Source organism: Crocodylus siamensis, chromosome 2 (assembly GCF_052110815.1).
Source record: "Crocodylus siamensis isolate JL-2025a chromosome 2, ASM5211081v1, whole genome shotgun sequence".
Taxonomy (NCBI): Eukaryota; Metazoa; Chordata; order Crocodylia; family Crocodylidae; genus Crocodylus; species Crocodylus siamensis.
In genome coordinates, this window is record NC_143396.1 from 30,372,675 (window position 1) to 30,392,731 (window position 20,057).

Below are 20,057 nucleotides of genomic sequence, written 5' to 3' on the forward strand. Positions count from 1 at the left end.
GGGGTCTAATAGGTGGTGAAATAGGTATGAAGGTGTTGGGAGCAAGAGGAACTGGGAATGAAGAGGGCTTAGGGGATGTAAGGGGCTGCAGTGAGGTTTGAATGCTCAGGGGAACTGGAGAAGGCTCAGTGAAGATGGTGAGACATCAGGGTGTTGGGGTGAGATGTGATGTGGACAAGTTTGTACAATGTGCAGTGGGTTCATGGGACATTGAGGTGTAGTGTGGGACTCATTGGGGCATAAGAGGTATCATGAGGTCAGATAGGGTTATTAGACCAAACATGCAATAGGGGATCCAAAATAGAGCTAACTGTTGGTCTTGATGGAAATGGTGAGGCACTCACCTAAAAACTGGACTTCTGGAATTTGATCTGAGTTTATTTTAGATGCTAAATATATCTTACTTTGATTTTGTGGCCAATAACTGTTTAGTCAAAGCCAGGAAAGGTGCCATATAAAGTCCCTTGAAAGATGTCACCCATATTAAAGAAATGGTTTGAAGGCAATTGATTTGCAGGGAACAAATTGCCCCACCTCAAGAGTAAAGACTATTATTGTGGCCATATGGGCTGTGTCCCAGTAACCTAGGTAAGGCTGTTTGGCCCCAGCCTCCCCTACCTCACCACGGTAACTTGGCACATGCCAGAGCTTGAGTGTTCCCTCGGCACAAGTAGCAGCCCAGGGAAGTACCTTGTGTGGTAGTTTTCCAGAAAAGGAAAGATGTTGAATGCTTAAATCCTGCTTGAAACGAGGACACATCTCTGCTCATTTGCTGAAAGTTTCTAACAGCAAATAGTCAAAAAGGAAACCCAGACACCTATACATGTGTCTGATGCCTGGTCCAATGTATTCTGGTCCAATGCATTCTAACTGGAACACATTGGAGCAGACGCAATTAATTGCGCTTTTCACTGGGAAACACAAAATTGAGGCTGTACAAACTGGGCAACTTCCCAGCTGTTCACTGAGGTGCAGAATCCTACAGAATTCTGCACATATTACATAGGTTTATTAGTGGTTTTGCCAATTTTGCAAAATGTTTACATAGGTTGGGTTGAACAGGGAGCCATTTCAATGGTTGGTAGCATATGATATTTTACTTCCAGAGTACAAGCAAGTTCTTGTGACAGCTCCTATCTTGACCTATCTGTGTTTTAAAACCCCTTTCCGACTGCTTATGGTTTAGAAGCAGTACTGACACAAGATTACAAAGGACTTGACAGGTAGTGGTTTATTACAGCAAATGACTTGGCTCTTCAAAAAGAAATTATTGCATCATCTAAAAGGAACTTCTAGGTGTGATTTACTATATATTGTTTTTTATCACCTATGCATACAGGTGAAAGATCAGGACAGACTATGCTTAACTGAAATAACTCTTTTTTTTGTTACTGAGAAGCCATTTTCCAGGATGGAAAAGTTAAAGTGCTAAAATATTACAGTTACACAAGTGGGGCTATCATTATGGTAATGCTGATGTCTAGTTCAGATGGCCTTGTTGGAGGGTAATTGCAAATACTGTCCTGAGCAGGAGAGCCAGGAATCAGATGATCAAGGGAATGAGTGTGCTGAGGAAGAGATTGGCTCCTTTCCCTATAATTTGCTGAAGTGCAAATGTTTCAAGTTAATTTACCAGAAGAGTGGATGTTGAGTTGCAAGAATAGACTCCACAGCAACCAATCTATTCCTAAAAGATGTTTCTGATATTAAAATTATGTGCAATTGGAAAATAATTAGCAAATACAGTCACCCTGGAATGCAGTGTTCCCTAACAACATCACAGTAAAAATGTTTTGTTCGTGGTGGGAAAGCTTGGGGTTTGAAGGTGCAATATTGTATAGGATGTGAGAGAAACCAGCAGGTGATGGTTAGAAGCATCAGTTGGTGGTACTAGACAAACTGAAAAAGGAAATTCTGAGACTATGTCATTATTTGAAAACCACTGGACATTTTGTGGTTTCAAAACCTTTATATATGCAAAGAGAAAAGCAATTCTATCTTTTAGAAGGAAGTAGGAAGTAGGTACAGACAATGTGATGCTTTCGATGCACTGAACGTTCCTCCAAGATTGGACAAATTCCTCTGCAGCAGTATCTCATGGGAGCACTAGTGCAGCATATTACTATCGGTTTGCTGGGGCCTTCATGTGAGACAGAAGCTAGCAATTTGTTGATTCCTATGGACTATTGAAAAAAATAGCTTGAAGCTTGCCCAGTAAGAATCCAAATAGAGGTTACAGTAGCAGAGGTCTTAGTTCATGAATTCATCAGACTTTGGGCCCTAGGTCAGTTACTTCCAAATCAAAGAAGAAATTTTGAATTCAAAGTGTTTCAACAAGTTTGTGAGATTGTATTCTTCCATAAAATGTTCACCACAATATGGCAAGAGGATAAAACATTACAGTAGGATCTAGGCGATCAGGACTCATAGTAGAGATGATATCTTTTTTTAGACGGACAAGCTTTTTGCAAAAAAAAATTCTTTAATTGCAAGCTTTTGGGCACAAACATCCTTCATCAGGCATTGGAGAAAAGATTGTAAAAGATCTCCTGGGTAGAAATGAAAGTTCATATTTCATAGGATTTCACAGGCGAGTCAATAGATGGAAAACTCCTCTGGGCAGTTAGTTCATAGCTGGTATGTTTGTGCCCGAAAGCTTGCAATTAAAGATTTTTTTTTTCAAAAATATTGTTGGTCTAATAAAAGATGTCATCTTTACTATGAGACCTGATTGCCTAGTAGCTAGACATTCTGCCATCTTTGTAGAACAGCAGTACTGGGGCTAGGACCAGCATATACCATTCCTTTTGACAGCTGATAGAAAAACAATAACTGAGAGTACAATACATATGCTAGAACTTACAATATTTGGAAATGAGCTAAGAACCAGCAAACATTTTTTGTGGAGCTTCTGAAGAAGAACAAAAGTATTTTGACCATTTCAACTACAATCCATAATCCAGAACAGAAAAAACTCCTCACATGTTTTTTTTTCTAGAGAAAACTGAAAGATAGCCTCCAGTGGGACATCCTGCAGATTTTGTGTAAAGTTATCGGAAAACCTTTTTTTTTTAAAGGGGGTGGGGGGTCTGTTTTGCTTCCACAGTCCTACAAAGAACACCTTATAGTAAATTAGCCTTAGGAGACCCTTATGAAACAGAAGTGTCAAACATATGGCCCACAAGCTAGACCTGGACCATGAAGTTGCCCTATGTAGCCCACTGGGCTACTGAAAGACCAAGGAATTTGTGAGCATGGCTAGTGGTGAGGCAGGGCAGAATCTGGGGCCCAGGGACCCATTAGGCATGGCCCTCAGTGGCAGGCAAATGACCAAGGACTGTGGCTTGCTGCTGCTGGCTCTGGCACAAGCCAATACTGCTGGTCCCATGGATGATTCACAGGACACAGGGGGAATTTGACACCCCTACTATACAATACTGACCAGAATAAATGGAATATTGGATATTGTTGGGTCACATAAGTAAACCCAGAGGACCATCTAGAAGACACTGGTAGACAAGAATTCCTGCACAGTTGCTCCCCATGTTTGAAAAGATTACTGTGAAAACTGAAGCTGAAAACGTTATCAAAGAGGTAAATTCTATATTTGTGTGAATAGGCAGGATGTGTCACAGCCAGAAGATTTCACAGGAAATATAGACATTATTCAAGGTTTTGTTGGAAAAAAAGTCAAATAGGGAGTGAAAAATTCCAGAAACAAGCACTTGTAGACAAGGGGCTGGGGAGAAGGTAGTTTTGCTGGCTGAGGCTTGACATCTCTCAGCAAAAACACTGGTTCAGCAAGAGCTCGTGGACAAGCAAGTAAAGACCACAAAGTCTGCTCATCCTTAAAACAAACGATAGGCTTACCTGCATATAAGGATGGCTCCTTCTGCATTAGGAAGATGGAGGGGGCGGGAGTTAAAGTGGATGTTTCTTTTGCTTGAAAAGATTAGCATCTTACAGTCACCTTCACCATTGCTTGTCTGCACTGATCATTGGACAAATTAGTGACGAGATGATTAAGCCAAATGCTGCCACTGATATCTTGTATATTCTTTACCCCTTGATTTGAACAAATGCAAAATAAATTAAAAAGCAAAGGAAGCCCTACTGGATTGCAGTGTCCCTGTCACAAGACATTATTCTTAAGTTGTTTACAGACCAGAAAATAAGTAAAATATTTGACAGGAAGGAATAAGTGCTGCCAGCATTGATTGTTTTGCATTTCAAGGGGAATTTTGAAACTGTATTTTTACAATGAGAAAACATAGATCATTGGAAGGATCTTCTCATAAACACTCATATGAGAGATGAAAATCCGGCTGCTGGCATGATGTATTAATAATCAGGTAATACCTTTGTGTCATTTGGGAGGGTGAAGTGTCTCAAATGCACAAAAAGGGAGGGAAAGAAAATAAGACAGACCAAATATAAACAGGGGTGGTAGTGGGGATGAACCAGCAAACAGACTGAAAAATTATCAAAGCAGACTCCATGGTTTCCTTTTGTTAAGAGGAAGGAAGATGTGGTAAAAATGCACCTTTTATCTGGAGAATGAACCTCAAATGTATTTTGAGATTCAGGTAGTTCCTCTTGTCTGAATACTTTGCATGCTTTTATGTCTTTTCCAGTTCATGAGGTGAAACTCAATTCCCTTCTGTCCACAGAGCTGCTCCCTTGTACTAGTGTCTGATTTCTCCCCTTCAATATGGTTCTACTGATGAAATCCATTTCCCTTTGCTTTTCTTCTCTCCCTATTCTGTCAGCTGCATGCCTGCCGCTACAACTTTGTCCTCCTATAATGAAAATGTTGCATTAGTCCTAGTTGTTCTTTGTGCTACTGTTCAATTTTCTATGCTGCTTCCACTACTCAAAATCCTCCCAGCATTCACTATGAAGGCATATAGAAAAAGCCAGAGGCTTTGGAGTATGAATAAGGCAATCTGTAATGTGTAGGGTAGGGTTCCTGGTAGTGGAAGTACCTTAAAGCAGTTAAGGGAAGAAAAAGTGATCAAGTCCAAGAAGGGAAAGAAGACCTAGGATCAACATTTGCCCCTCTGAAGATGAAGCTGAAGCAGCCACTGTTGTAGTATCGTATGGAGGTAACTTGGTGGTAGGGATAGTACAAAAAAATATGTAGAATTTTCCATTGAGAAGAAAAATTCAAGTTTAGACTAAATGATTTTTTTGTAGAAAGTATCTGCTCTCTCCAAAAACTAGTTTTGCATCACAAAACTTTTTTTCTCTCTTTTATTGTTTTTGGCTGAATATTTTTGTTTTTCTGTTTTTCAACAAATAGTAAATTTTTTCCACACCTCCCCTTCCTCATGTTTTCCAACAGTATCTAGTATATGGCTGATCAAAACTAATAGACTTATTGCAAATTCTGAATTCTTACAACAGACAACTCGCATACAGTAGCGTAACCTGGGGCGAACAGGTGGAGCACTAGCTTTGGATGCCCACTTGAGGGGGTGCTAGAATGGTAGCTCCTCAGGGAGTCTGTGGTGCTATAGCAGCAATAGCCCTACACTGTGACTATAGAGGCAGCATTTGGGTACACAGACTTTCCTTCCCCTCTGCTACCTCCTCCCCCAGACTTTTGTCTGAGTCTCTCCCACCTCCTGCAGGGCTTTGCTCAGGGTGCAAAACTTGCAAGCTATGTTTCTGCTCACATACTGTCTACATACTGAGAAATATTTGCTGAATGTATTTATTGCATAATTGTACACAATGAAAAATTGAAAAAAATGACAATTTATTCAGGGACAATTCATGAAGACAAAATACATTTTGCTAAATTATTTTCTATAGGATCTCTATCCCTACAGGTGCATTGCAGTATTTCTAGTTTTATGACTTAGGTTTTCCAGAGCACAAATTAATGACTCTCCTTTTTTTATCTAGCTTAACTCAAAACCTTTGAAGAAAGCCTGTTATCTTATCTTTTATATATATATATAAAAGGTTGTAATAGAAGTTTTCCCTGCATAACTTGCTGCCAACTCCTATACAGGCTGCCTTTGTAAGGTAATTATTTCATGTGGCTTAATTCTTCATGACAAATAATAGAAGGTAGGGAAACCTTGGCTTTTTTTTTTGTAACCTTACACAGAATGAATGCTTAGCTGTGTTAACTCTTATGTGTCTCTTTCAAGTGTACACTTCAGTATTCTAACAAACCTAGTTTGTAGTCTGCTCTGAGGGTCAGACCTTGTTCCTATTGAAATCAAAGGGAGAGCTTTCTTTAACTTCATTGATAGGATCAAGTCCTCATCCTTCTAGGGGCAAATCATGCAGCCTACTCTCTAGTCAAGCAAGACACCCACTGAATTCAATGGTGTTCCCTGCCTGACTGTCAGATTGCATCTGACCCTTATGTGACTGTGCAGTTAGGGGAACACATAAAGTATTTCATCTCCTTGTGAACTTTGTATTATAGAGAGACAGAATCTCAGTCCTGGAATTTGGAGAACACAGACTGCTTCATCCCCTGCACTCAAAGAAAGAAGAGTATTTATTTTCTAGTTCAGGCCCTCCTCAGTGTACTACATCATAATTATTAATGAATTTTATGCTCAGATAATCTTTGTGAGATAGAAGAGTATTATTACAATTCTACTAGTAGGAAACAAAGGGGCAAAAAAACTGTGGCCCAAATCTCCTGAAGTATTTGAGAGAGATTTAAAATGCAAGTGGCTCATTGGAGAATGGAACCTAAGTGATTAGCCAAAGGTCAAGTTGTGGATGGTATATTTATGCTACTCAAGGCAAGGTTGTCCTGACACACAACTTTCACTTTGTTCATGGCACCTTCTAAACTAGAAGCACCGTAGTTCGGCCTCTACTGAAAGACAGAGTTTAGTGGCATGGGCTCAGTATTGTACTGATGCAGATATGCTACTTCCAATTCAGAAGTTAATATGGGGGCAGTGGGTGCTGTATCTCTCGGAAGAGTGCTGTCTTATTCTGGGAGCATCTACATGAACCCTTAGAGGCTAAAACATGAATTAAGCAAGGCTGCGTCATTGCTCCAACACTCTTCTCAATATTCCTTGCCACAATGTTACCAACAAGCTTCCAGCTGGAGTGGAGCTAAACTACCAAATGGACAGTAAGCTGTTTAACCTCAACTGACTCCCAGCCAAAACCAAGACCACTCCAATCTCAATCACTGAGCTTCAGTACACTGATGATACTGTAGTGTGTGCTCCCTGAGAAGCAGATCTGCAGGCAATCATCAACATCTTTACCAAGGCATATAAGAAAACACTTAACATTCAGAAGACTAAGGTCCTTCATCAACAAGCTTCTAATGAACAGTCCTCAGCTCTAGTAATCCAGATCCATGGTGATACTCTGGAGAATATCCTGTACCTTGGAAGTCATCTCTTTTAGAAGGCTGACTTCAATAAAGAAATCCAACATCACCTCAAATATGGAAGTGTGGTTTTTAGAAGCCTAAAGAAATAGGTGTTTGAAGATCATGACATCAGATTCAAAACTAAACTCATGGTTTATCCAGAAATCATGATCCTTACTTTGCTGTTTGAAGCTAACACATGGACAACGTACAGGAGACATCTAAAGTTGTTGGAGAAGTATCATCAACACTACCTGTGGAAGATCCTCTGAATTAAGTAGAAAGACAAATGCAACAATGTTAGCATCCTCTTAGATTCATAGATTCATAGATTCATAGATGCTAGGGTCGGAAGGGACCTCAATAGATCATCGAGTCCGACCCCCTGCATAAGCAGGAAAGAGTGCTGGGCCTACATTACCCCAGCTAGATACACATCTAGCCTTCGCTTGAAGACCCCCAGGGTAGGGGAGAGCACCACCTCCCTTGGGAGCCCGTTCCAGACCTTGGCCACTCGAACTGTGAAGAAGTTCCTCCTAATATCCAATCTAAATCTGCTCTCTTCTAGCTTGTGGCCATTATTTCTTGTAACCCCCGGGGGGGCCTTGGTGAATAAATACTCACCAATTCCCTTCTGTGCCCCCCTGATGAACTTATAGGCAGCCACCAGGTCGCCTCTCAACCTTCTCTTGCGGAGGCTGAAAAGGTCCAGTTTCTCTAGTCTCTCCTCGTAGGGCTTGGCCTGCAGGCCCTTAACCATACGAGTGGCCCTTCTCTGGACCCTCTCCAGATTATCCGCATCCTTCATGAAGTGCGGCGCCCAGAATTGCACGCAGTACTCTAGCTGCGGTCTGACCAGCGCCCGATAGAGGGGAAGTATCACCTCCTTGGACCTATTTGTCATGCATCTGCTAATGCACGATAAAGTGCCATTGGCTTTTCTGAATGCCATTGGCTTTTCTGAATGCCATTGGCTTTTCTGAATGGCAAGCAAACACCATGAGTATTGAGGCAATGATTATTCAATATCAACTTCATTGGGCCAGTCATATCATCCAGCTGTCCTCCACTCAAAACAAATTTCATTCTCGCAGCTGAAACAAGGCATATGCTCCAGGAGGGCAGAGAAAGTGCTGCAGGGATGTCCTCAAGGCCACCTAAAAAAAAATGCAATATTGATGTCAACTCGTGACAGACTATCGACCAGGACTGCCCCAAATGGAGGAAGAGTCTGCTGCAGGGCTGTCAGTACTTTGAAACCCCAAAACAACAACACGAGATAGAAAAGCGTGAGTGGAAGAAACAGCATATTGCAGACCAAATCAAGAATCCAGAGCCATCTATCACACATGGAAACATGTCTGAGCTGCAGAAGAGTCCCTCAACACAGGATAGACCTCATGAGCCATTTTTGGACACACAGATAATATAAACATAGAAGACAATTATCCTTGACTGTAAGGGATTGCCAAAGAAATGTCTTGGTATTTACACAAGAGCCCTGATTTAGGGCTCATGAAACAAAAAACCTTTGCAGCAGGGTGGTACATGTAAAATGCAAGTACTACCCTGCTGCAGAGGGTTTTTTTGTGCACAATAGCACACATATAGATGCTACCCCTGCTGGCTGGGGCACAGGGTGCTTCAATACAGAGCTATCTGACAAGTAGCCCCCACGCTGAAGCAACCTCTTGCCTCAGCAACCTCCTACACAGCACATGGAGAAGCCCTAGGCTGCCAGGCTGACCCCCAAGGTCCCTTGCCAGCCCAGGCTGCTCCAACTGGGCTCCATGTGCTGTGAATGAGTAAACTCCAGAGCAATATGCTCTGGAGTTTTTTGCTCCTGGGTGAACATTCAAATGGCATGCCTGGGAGCAAAAAACTCCAGAGCAATAAGCTCCAGCATCTATTCATGAACAATAATTGCATGGGTAGATGTACCTGCTGTCTAGATGTGCCGCTTATGTCAACAGCATAGTGTGAGTTTGAACCCAGATCTCAAGTTCCACGTCAGCATTTGAATGGAAGCACAACCCTTTTTTCCACTCTCTCTTTGAAACGTGGGTAGATTTTCATATTTAATCTTCAAAATGTTTTTAAAAAATGAAATAATGGTTGGTTGGCTTGTAATTCACCACAGCCCATTTGAATAATGTGATTACTTTGATATTTTTATTATGTCACTGCTTATTGTATTCATGTTATTTTAGTAATTTTATATTTGGAACAATATCATTTAACAATCACATGGGAAGGTAACACAATGTTTCTCAATATTACAAAGAGGTCATGGCCTAGTTTTTCTAAGGTGACCCACTGTAATAATAGTTTGGGGAAAATGTTAGTTTGTACTTGTATTCTGCGTGATCACTAACTAAAAAATTGTCATTTGAGTTTCCCCAGAAAAGAAAAGAAAACCCTGAAGTTGCTTGGCTTCATCCTATTACTCAAGAGATTTTCTGTGTGTTGGATTTCAGGTTGCCCTGGGCTATATTTGTGCCTGAGGCCATCTCTGCTCTGTATTTTCCAGATTGGACTGGAAATAGTTGTATCAATTGGGATTATTCTGTTACTTTTTACATAATATTCGTTTATTTTTAACAGCAACATGTGAATCTGAAAGCACACACTTGTTACTATAAGAGCAGTTCTGGACATATTCCTGGACTCAATGCCAGAGTGCAGCATGCTCTCCAGGTTGAGCTATAATTATAGAGCATGGAGAAATGAACAAATTGTAGTTAGTTAAAAGAAGGTGGGGCCTTATCTCACATCAGCTGCTTTGTGGTAACTTTCCATGTGCATGTTCTTCCCTTGTAGTAAGTAAAAGCTAAGCTGGGGTAACTTAGCCTTCTTTCACTGAAAGGTAAAACACTAGGGATTAGTTCACTTACTTCAGGGTAAGAGCATGCACTTAGGCAGTTACCATGGAACAACTGAAGCTTTGTAAGAGAAAAGCAGAGAAATGGAGAAAACTGATGTGTTCTCATTCCAAGTATTTGGCTTGATTACATGAAGTGTTACACCAGTTTGGAGTTTGAATTTCACCCCTTTTGGCTTTAGTGATAGTGAAGACTCCTGCCTGTTTATTAAAGCTGAGAATTTATCCAGGGGTCAAAAAAACCCATGGGGAAAAAAACAAACAAACAACACTGGGCAATGTGTGCTGCTGAAAAACAGAGCAGGGCCACCCAGAGCTGTGCTGCGGCTGCCAGCCAGTCTCTGCTCAGCAGGATCGCCACTGCTGAAGCCCTGGGAGGCCCCTAGGACAGTGGTCTCCAAAGTGGGGTGCACGTCAGAATGGCTGACCTGCTCGTTTGGGCTTTAAACCAAGTCTGCCAGGGGATGGATGGACAAATGGCAAAGCAAGCCTACTAGGCAGCTTCTGCAAAACCAGCAAGTTAGGGTACTCAAGGGAATCCACTCCTACCCTGGAACGATGTCCTCTTGGAAGTGCAAGGAAGCCTATGGCTTCCAATGGGACACTTACGTACCTGTACATCAGTGCCAGGAGGTTGGGTGAACAAACAGGAGAAACTGGTCATCTTGCTAAACAAGAACAACTACGATCTCATAGGGATAACAGTTCCTGGTGGGACTCCACCTACAACTGGGCCAGAGGTATAGATAGCTATACTCTGTACAGGAGTTATCGTGCAGAAAAAAGGGGTAGGGGTAGCTCTCTATGTCAAGGAAAGCTACACGTCCTTTCAAGCTGACATTAGTACCCAGGGAGGATGATTGGAGACCCTCTGGGTTAAAATACTTGGGGAATGTGGCACAGGAGACACAACGGTAGGAGTCTACTACAGACCTACTAATCAGGAAGAAGAGCTTGACCAGGAATTTACCAAAGAACTAGCTGAGGCTGCACACTTTTGGTGGATGGTTGTCACAGAAGACTTCAACTAGCCAGACATCTCATGGGAAGAGCACTCAGCAAAATCTGAATGGTCACGAAGCTTCTTCATGTGCATGGATGAGCTCTACCTGACTCAAGAAGTCTATGCACCGATAAGAGGTAAAGCACTGCTGGACCTGGTACTGGCCAAAGGGGATGATCTAGTCAGTATCTATAATCTATATGGTAATAGGTATTATAATTTGGATAAGGTAATGATCTAAGAAGTGAAGGAAAGCTGGGAGACAGTAACCATGAGCTGATCACTTTCACTATTGACTGCAAAGCTGGCAAGTCAGTCAGCGATCCTGAAAGCACAAGGGATGTCCATCCCATCTTGAAGGAAAGGTAGCAAAAGGCCACAGCAACCCCCTTGGCTCATCAGGGAACTCATGGACCTCCTGCATCCAAAAAGAAAGGTTTATGAAGGCTGAAAGACTGGAATCACCACAAAGGAGGAGTATTCTGCACTGGTGCAGACCTGTAGGGAACAAACCAAGAAAGCCAAGACTACAACCCAACTCCAACTGGCTACACATATCAAGGACAATAAAAAGTCCTTTTTCAGATATGTGGAGAGTCAGAAGAAAAGCAAGGGTAACACTGGACCCCTGTTAAACCATGTAGTACAACTGACAATGAACACCCAGGAAAAAGCCAACCTGCTTAATGGGTATTTTGCATCAGTTTTTCACCAACCCAAAGGGACCGCCCTGCCTAACATGATGCGGGATGGCCGAGGTGAGGGTGAATTTATACCCAAAACTCGTGAAGACCTTTTAAAGGAACACCTTGAGAGGCTGGACACCTTCAAGTCAGCTGGTTCTGACAGTTTGCATCCCAGGATACTTAAGGAACAGGCAGGGATCTTGTGAACTCATGGTGCTCAGGTGAAGTACCTGAAGATTGGAAGAAAGCCAATGTGACGCCTATCTTCAAGAAAGGGAGGAAAGTAGATCTGGGGAATTACAGGCCAATCAGCTTGACCTCAATCTCTGGGAAGATTTTGAAAAAAATTATCAAGGAGATCATTCTTGACAAACTGGCTGATGACAACATCCTGAGGTATAGCCAGCATGGGTTTGCAGGTAGTGCTTGGCTGACCAATCTCATCTTCTTCTCTGACCAGGTGACATGTCACCTGGACAAGAGAGAATAGATTGACATCATATATATGGACTTTAAAAAAGCCTTTGATCTGGTGTCCTATGATTTCCTCATGGAAAAATTGGCCAATTGCGGCCTCAGCTATATCACAGTCGGATGGCTGAGGAATTTTCTCCAAGGCTGGACCCAGAGAGTGGTAGCTGACAGAAGTGAATCATCATGGTGCTCCATGACCAGTGGTGTCCCCCAAAGCTCCATCCTTCAACCTATACTCTTTAATATCTTTATTAACGCTGTGGACATTGGTGTCAGAAGCAGACTGGCCAAGTTTGCCGATGACACCAAACTTTGGGGTAAAGCATCCACACCTGAGGATAGGCTGGTGATCTAGGACAACCTTGACAGGCTTAGAAAGTGGGAGGATAAACACCTGATGACATTTAATATGGAAAAATGCAAGGTACTCCACCTTGGCAGAGTGGGGGAACCCTGCAGCACGCTTATAGGCTCGGCAATGTTATATTTGCTAGCACTGCAAGTGAAAGGGACTGGTTTACAAGGGGTCATTATTGACCACAAGATGAACATGCACTACCAATACAATGTCAGAGCTGGTAAAGTGAACAAAACTCTGGCTTGCATCCACAGATGCTTCTCATGAAAATCCCAGGATGTCATCCTTCTGCTCTACTTGGCCTTGGTGAGGCTGCAGCTGGAGTACTGCATCCAATTCTGGGCTCCACAATTTAAAAAGGATGTGAAAAAGCTTGACAGAGCCCAGAGGAGAGCCACACGCATGATGAGAGGGCACAAGAATAGGCCTTATGATGAGAGGCTGAGAGCCACGGGACTGTTCAGCCTGGAAAAGCACAGGCTCAGGAGTGACCTAGTGGCTTCCTATAAGTATATAAGGAGTGTACATCAGGATATGGGGGAATACCCCAAGGGATGACAAGGTCAAATGGTCACAAACTCCTCCAAGCCCATTTCAGGCTGGACATAAGAAAACACTTCTTTACTGTCCAAGCCCCCAAGGCCTGGAATAGATTCCCTCCAGAGGTGGTGCAAGCACCTACTCAGGATTCTTTTAAGAAACATTTGGATGCCTATCTTGCTGGGATCCTGTGACCTTAGCGGACATCCTGCCCCTGGGGCAGGGGGCTGGACTCAATCTTCTGAGGTCCCTTCCAGCCCTAATATCTATGAAATCGTATTTGTTTACAGAAAGATCCTTGTTTAATGACAAGAGAGCAGTGGACATGATGTACTGTGACATTAGCAAAGCTTTAGACAGTCTCCCAAGACGTATTCATAGATTTCATAGATTTCATAGACATTAGGGCTGGAAGGGACCTCGGGAGATCATCGAGTCCAGCCCCCTGCCCAAAGGGCAGCAAGTCAGCTGGGGTCCTAGGATCCCAGCAAGATAAGCATCCAATTTACTCTTGAAGGTGTTCAATGTAGGTGCTTGAACCACCTCTGATGGCAGGCTGTTCCAGATCTTGGGGGCTCGGACAGTAAAGAAATTCTTCCTTATGTCCAGCCTGAAACGGTCTTGCAGGAGTTTGTGACCGTTCGACCTCATCATCCCTTGGGGCGCTCTGGTGAACAGATGTTCCCCCAGATCCTGGTGGTCACCCCTGATAAACTTATAAGTGGCCATCAGATCACCCCTGAGCCTGCGCTTTTCCAGGCTAAAGAGTCCCATGGCTCTCAGCCTGTCATTGTAAGATCTGTTTTCCTGACCTCTGATCATGCACATGGCTCTCCTCTGGACTCTCTCAAGCTTCTCCACATCCTTTTTGAATTGTGGAGCCCAAAACTGGACGCAGTACTCCAGCTGCGGCCTCACCAAGGCCGAGTACAAGGGGAGAATGACGTCCAGGGATTTGCTCGAGAACCATCTATGGATGCAAGCCAGCGTTTTGGTCGCTTTACTAGCTGCAGCATCGCATTGCAGGCTCATGTTCATCTTGTGGTCAGTGATGACCCCCAAGTCCCTTTCTTCTGTAGTGCTATCCAACGTAGCACTGCCGAGCCTATAAGGACGCTGCAGGTTTTTCCTCCCAAAGTGGAGAACCTTGCATTTTTCGGTGTTAAACACCATCAGGTTCTCGTCCGCCCATTTGCTGAGCTTGTCCAGGTCAGCCTGGATCACCCGCCTATCTTCTGGCGTGGATGCTTTGCCCCAAAGTTTAGTGTCATCAGCGAACTTGGCCAGTCCACTCCTAACTCCAATGTCCACATCATTAATGAAGATGTTGAACAGGATGGGTCCCAGGACAGAGCCTTGAGGGACCCCACTGGTCACAGGGCACCACGATGAGTGACTGCCATCAATTACAACCCTCTGGGTCCAACCACAGAGCCAGTTTCCCAGCCAGCGGATCGTGGTGGAGCCAAGGCCACAACTGGCCAGTTTGGCCAAGAGGTGATCGTGGGATACCAGATCAAAAGCTTTTTTGAAGTCAAGATATATGACATCAATCTCTTCTCCCTTGTCCAGGTGATAGGTCACCTGGTCATAGAAGGAAATGAGATTGGTCAAACAAGACCTACCTGCAACAAACCCGTGTTGGCTATCCCTTAGAACGTTAGCCTGGGCCAGTCCCTCAAGGATGGGCTCCTTAATAAACTTTTCTAAGATCTTCCCCAGGATAGAAGTCAGGCTAATGGGCCTGTAGTTAGCTGGATCCACTCTCCTCCCTTTCTTGAAGATCGGCACCACATTGGCCTTCTTCCAGTCTTCTGGCACTACACCAGAGCGCCAGGAGTTTTCAAAGATCCATGCCAGGGGCTGGGCTATGACGCTCGCCAGCTCCTTGAGTACCTTGGGGTGCAGATTGTCAGGGCCGGCTGACTTGAAGGTATCCAGCTTCTCAAGGTGTTCCTTCACAAGGTCAGCATTTATGGAGGGTAGGGGATCCCCATCACCCGGATCTCCCTGTCCCACAGCACAGGCGTCCCACGGGACTGATGAAAGACTGACGCAAAGTAACTATTTAATAGGTTGGCTTTTTCCTGGGCGTCAGTTGTCAGTTGCCCCATCTGGTTTAGCAGGGGTCCAACATTGCCATTGCTTTTCCTCCAACTCCCCACATATCTGAAAAAGGACTTTTTGTTGTCCTTGATGCTTGAAGCTAGTTGGAGTTCAGTTGCAGCCTTGGCTTTCCTGGTTTGGTCCCTGCAGGACCGGACCAGTGCAGAATAATCCTCCTTGGAGGTGAATCCCATCCTCCATCCTTTGTAGGCTTTCCTTTTTAGCCTCAGGAGGTCTGCTAGGTCCCTGGAGAGCCAGGAGGGCTGCTGTGCCTTCTTGCTGCCTTTCCTCCGTGTTGGAATAGATGTAGCTTGTGCATTGAGGATCGCTTCCTTGAGAAGCAACCACTCTTCTTGAACTCCCATCTCCATGGGGTCATGGTCCCTGAGGGCCTGACCAACAAGCCTCTTGAGCTTGTCAAAGTCGGCTTTTCTGAAGTCAAGGACTTCTGTGTTGCTGACTGACTTGCCAGCTTTACGGCAGATGGTGAAGGTGATCAGCTCGTGGTCGCTGTCACCCAGCTTCCCATCGATCACTAGGTCACCGATTAGGTCATCCCCTGTAGCCAGTACCAGGTCGAGCAGCACTTTGCCTCTCGTTGGCCCATAGACTTCTTGAGTCAGGTAGAGGTCATCCACGCACGAGAGAAAGCTTTGCGACCGCTCGGATTTAGCTGAGTGATATTCCCACAAGATGTCTGGGTAATTGAAGTCACCCATGACAACCAAGGTCCTGGAGCAAGCGGCCTCAGTCAGTTCCCGGGCGAACTCCTTGTCAAGCTCAGGACTTTTGAGTGGGAGGTCTGTAGTAGACTCTCACCATTGTGTCCCCTGTGCCGTTTTTCCCACGAATTTTTACCCAGAGGGTCTCTAGCTGTCCATGCCAGTCACCAATATCAGCTTGCAGGGACACGTAGCTTTTCTTAACATAAAGAGCTACACCCCTGCCCCTTTTATCTACACGATCCCTCCTGTACAGGGTATAGCCATCTATACCCATGGTCCAGTCATGGGTGGAGTCCCACCAGGTCTCTGTTATCCCTACGACATCATAATAATTTGCATTAAGCAGGAGGACAAGCTCCTCCTGCTTGTTTCTGAAGCTCCTGGCATTTGTGTACAGGCAGGCAAGTGTCCCCTTTGGGGCTCTTGCTTTGCCCACAGATCGTACCAGGGCTGGGGCAGGGGTGGGCTCCCTTAAGTGCCTTGGCCTGCTGGCTTTGCAAGGGTTGCTCAGTGGGCCAGCAGTGGCAGTAGTCCCCCCATCCCCCAGCAGGCTTAGTTTAAAGCCCGGTGGAGCATGTCAGCCAGCCTGGCTGAGAAGAGCCTCCTCCCCAGGGGTGAGAGGTGGAGGCCATCTCTTCCCAGCAGCTCGCTGCCTCTCTCGCCAAAGAGCGGGCTGTGGTCATGGAAGCCAAAGCCTTCCCGATGACATCAGCTCCGCAGTCTTTGGTTCACTGCGTGGATCCTCCTCTCCCTCCTCAGCCCATAGCCCGAGACTGGGAGGATCGACAAAAACAGCACCTGAGCTCCCAGACCCCTAAGCCCTGCTTCTTCATTAGTAAGTTGAGGAAATACTGTCTAGAAACAATTATTGTAAAGTCAGGATCCATACACTCAAATAATCACCACCAGTGGCTTGATGTCTGACTGGGAAGAGGAATCAAGTGGAGTTTGCTAGTGGTCTGTACTGTTTAATCTTTATTAATGACTTGGAGGTTAGCTATGAGTGCACCGTTAACACATTTCCAGATGACAGCAAGGTGAATGAGTTGCAGATATTTTGGAGGACAGGATAAGATTTCAAAAGTACCTTTATAGTCTGGAAAAATGTTCCAAAATTTATTAAATGAAATTCAATAAGGTCAAATACAAAGCACTGCACTTAGGATAGAATAGCTTACCTAGAGAGGCTGGAAATCTTCATCTTTGAAAGTTTTTAAGAGCAGGTTAAACAAACACTTGTCAGGAATGATTTAGTTAGAGATGATCCTGCTTCAAGGTGTTGGACTGGAATATTTCCTGAGGTCTCTTCCATTCTAGTTTTTCTATGATTCTATTAATAATTGTAGAAATGATAGACTTTTCTGACTTTACAGTCTATTAGGGTACCTTGAACTATGACTCCTGACTCCCAATTCTTGTGATATATAAAAAGGGGATTGTGTTTATTGAAATTTCATTAATTTTACAGAGAATACACACAAGAATAAAATTTTGCATTTTTAAGAATACTGAAACCTCATTATTTGTCACTGATGATAAATTATGCCAAGAAATGATAATGGGTTTGCTCAAAAGCCAGAGGCCCTCAGTACAAATTTTCAGTCAGACTTTTCTGTTTCAAGATTTTGTATAATACCCATTACCGTATCCAAATTATACCATCACACTCTTGTAGATAATGCATGTCAAGCAAGGCCCCGGTGGGCTTCATAGAGTTGCCTCATCTCTCCTAGTTAAAGAAGGTTCCACTCAGTAAACCTACCTATATGTATTCCTAACTCATGTAATATGGAGGTTCAAGTTCAGCGAGGACGAAAAATTCTCACTTAAGAGAAAATTAACAAGGTCAATGTGAAAGGAACTTCCACTCAACTTTCAGTAAATGTATTTAACGCATGTCATTTGCTCACAGCAGAATCAAAGAGACAGAATATATCTAAAAATACAGGGCCACCAAAATATGGAAGATAAAAGAAAATAGATTTTTGAATTTCAGTTGTTCATATTATTTTTAATTAAATCAGATCACGCTTAAAACAACAAACATAATAGCCCACTGCTTTACTGAAATGGATAACTTATTTTTGCTAATAGAAATCACTTGTAGAAAATAGCCTTCTGTGTGATATGTTTCTTATTTAAAGGGACAAAGTGTTTTGAATTGAGCTAAAAGTAAGGCACGTTGTTTAGAAATGCAATCCTATTCAAAATATGGTGTTCTTAACTAGTACGTAAACTTTTAATATATCTAGCAATAATGGCTTGCTTAGTCACAGTAGTACAGTCTGGAAGAACAGAAAATCTATATATAAACCAGCCCCTGCATACAAAGCTACAGTCTTAAAACTCATTTGTTTTCTTTTCTCTTAATTAGGTTTGCTTCAGGCTTCAGCCATTAACTCTGTTTTAAAACAAACTGGCCAAGGCTTTTCTTTGATAATGATTTAATTTTAGCTTCTCTCCAACCCCTGAAACACAATTAAATCCTATGCCTGGTATCTTTCATCAGACTTTCCTGCATCTCCTCACTTTGGCACTCCTCCAAAACAGGTTCATTTAACACCCACAAAGTTCTAACAATAAAAGTCCCATCTTTACAAATCTAGTTTTTCTCTGCATATCAGCTCACTGTGGAGAGCATTGGCTTCCTGTTCCACTTGCATCAAAGTCATCAGGAGCTGAGGGCAGCAGGGATTGTATGACACTCTACTGGATCCAACCCTCACAGCAAAAGAGCAGACCCAAAACACGGCTCACACAAGAGGAATGAGACTATTGCTGCTGCTTATGAAGAAGGCAGAGACACCAGTGTGTTGCCAAGACCGCAGCTGTCAAGATAATGGCATAAATTTAGATTCTAGCGCCTTTCCTTTTTCTCTTCTTCCCAGGAAATAGAAGATCCTATTATTTGGGGAACCTGCCAAATGCAGCTCTAGACATAGCCCTATTATAGACCGTTTCCTGTTAGTATCTGCATCCAGTACTCCTAATGACATCCAGATACTGAGAGAGGGCAATGTGGCTACTTGTACATTGTTAACATGGTTAACGGCACAATGGGATACTATTTCTCCTTCTGGTGGAAATGATAGCAATGAGAATCATTCTCTGTACTCCTGTAAAACCTCCCATCTGAAAGTTTCCAAGCACTAAACAATACTGTGTTGTATGCTATACATAAGTTTTAGAGCGCCCTGAGATGCAGATGGGTAAATGTTGTTATTTTTATTTTTATGGATGACTGACAAATTTTGTGACTTTTGTGTCTCATTCCTCAAATGGAGTTAATGTACAAATAGGGATGAAACAGCAATTTGCAGCTGATGACAACAGGGCTGTGGCTTCTCAGCACCTTTGAAAGCCAGGCCACTTTCATTTGGTGTGTAAATCTTAGGCACCTGGTTTTGAAAGTGTTGTTCCCTATTTACTGATGAAATATTTCCTTCAAGCATAACTCTGCTGCACTCTCACCACAATAGTGAATGTGACCACAGGTAGCCCAACTTCCTTTGTTTACAAAACCAAAACTATGTATAGAATTTGAAGTCAAAGAAAACTCTGTGAGAAGTGAAATTCACTGTCATGCAGTAAACTAGCTCACGGTGACCGATGCACCATTTAAGTCTTTCCTAAGCTCTGTTTTACAGAGGTAAGCACTCTATAGGCCTTGTGCTGGGTTTCTGCCCAGGAATGCATTTCACCCATAGAGACTTAGAATGTATTGATATTCAACAGTGTTACTTTAGTTGGGTTGGATTTATTTCTGCTAATATTGAAGCCACATTTAATGCTGGAGTTTCTGTCTTAGGACTTGCTGATCTTAGAGTTGTTGAGGCTCTGCAGTTCTCACTGACTTCAATAAGCACTGCAGAGATTTTAATAACTTAAAATCAAGTCTAACTTTGTTCAAAAAGATCA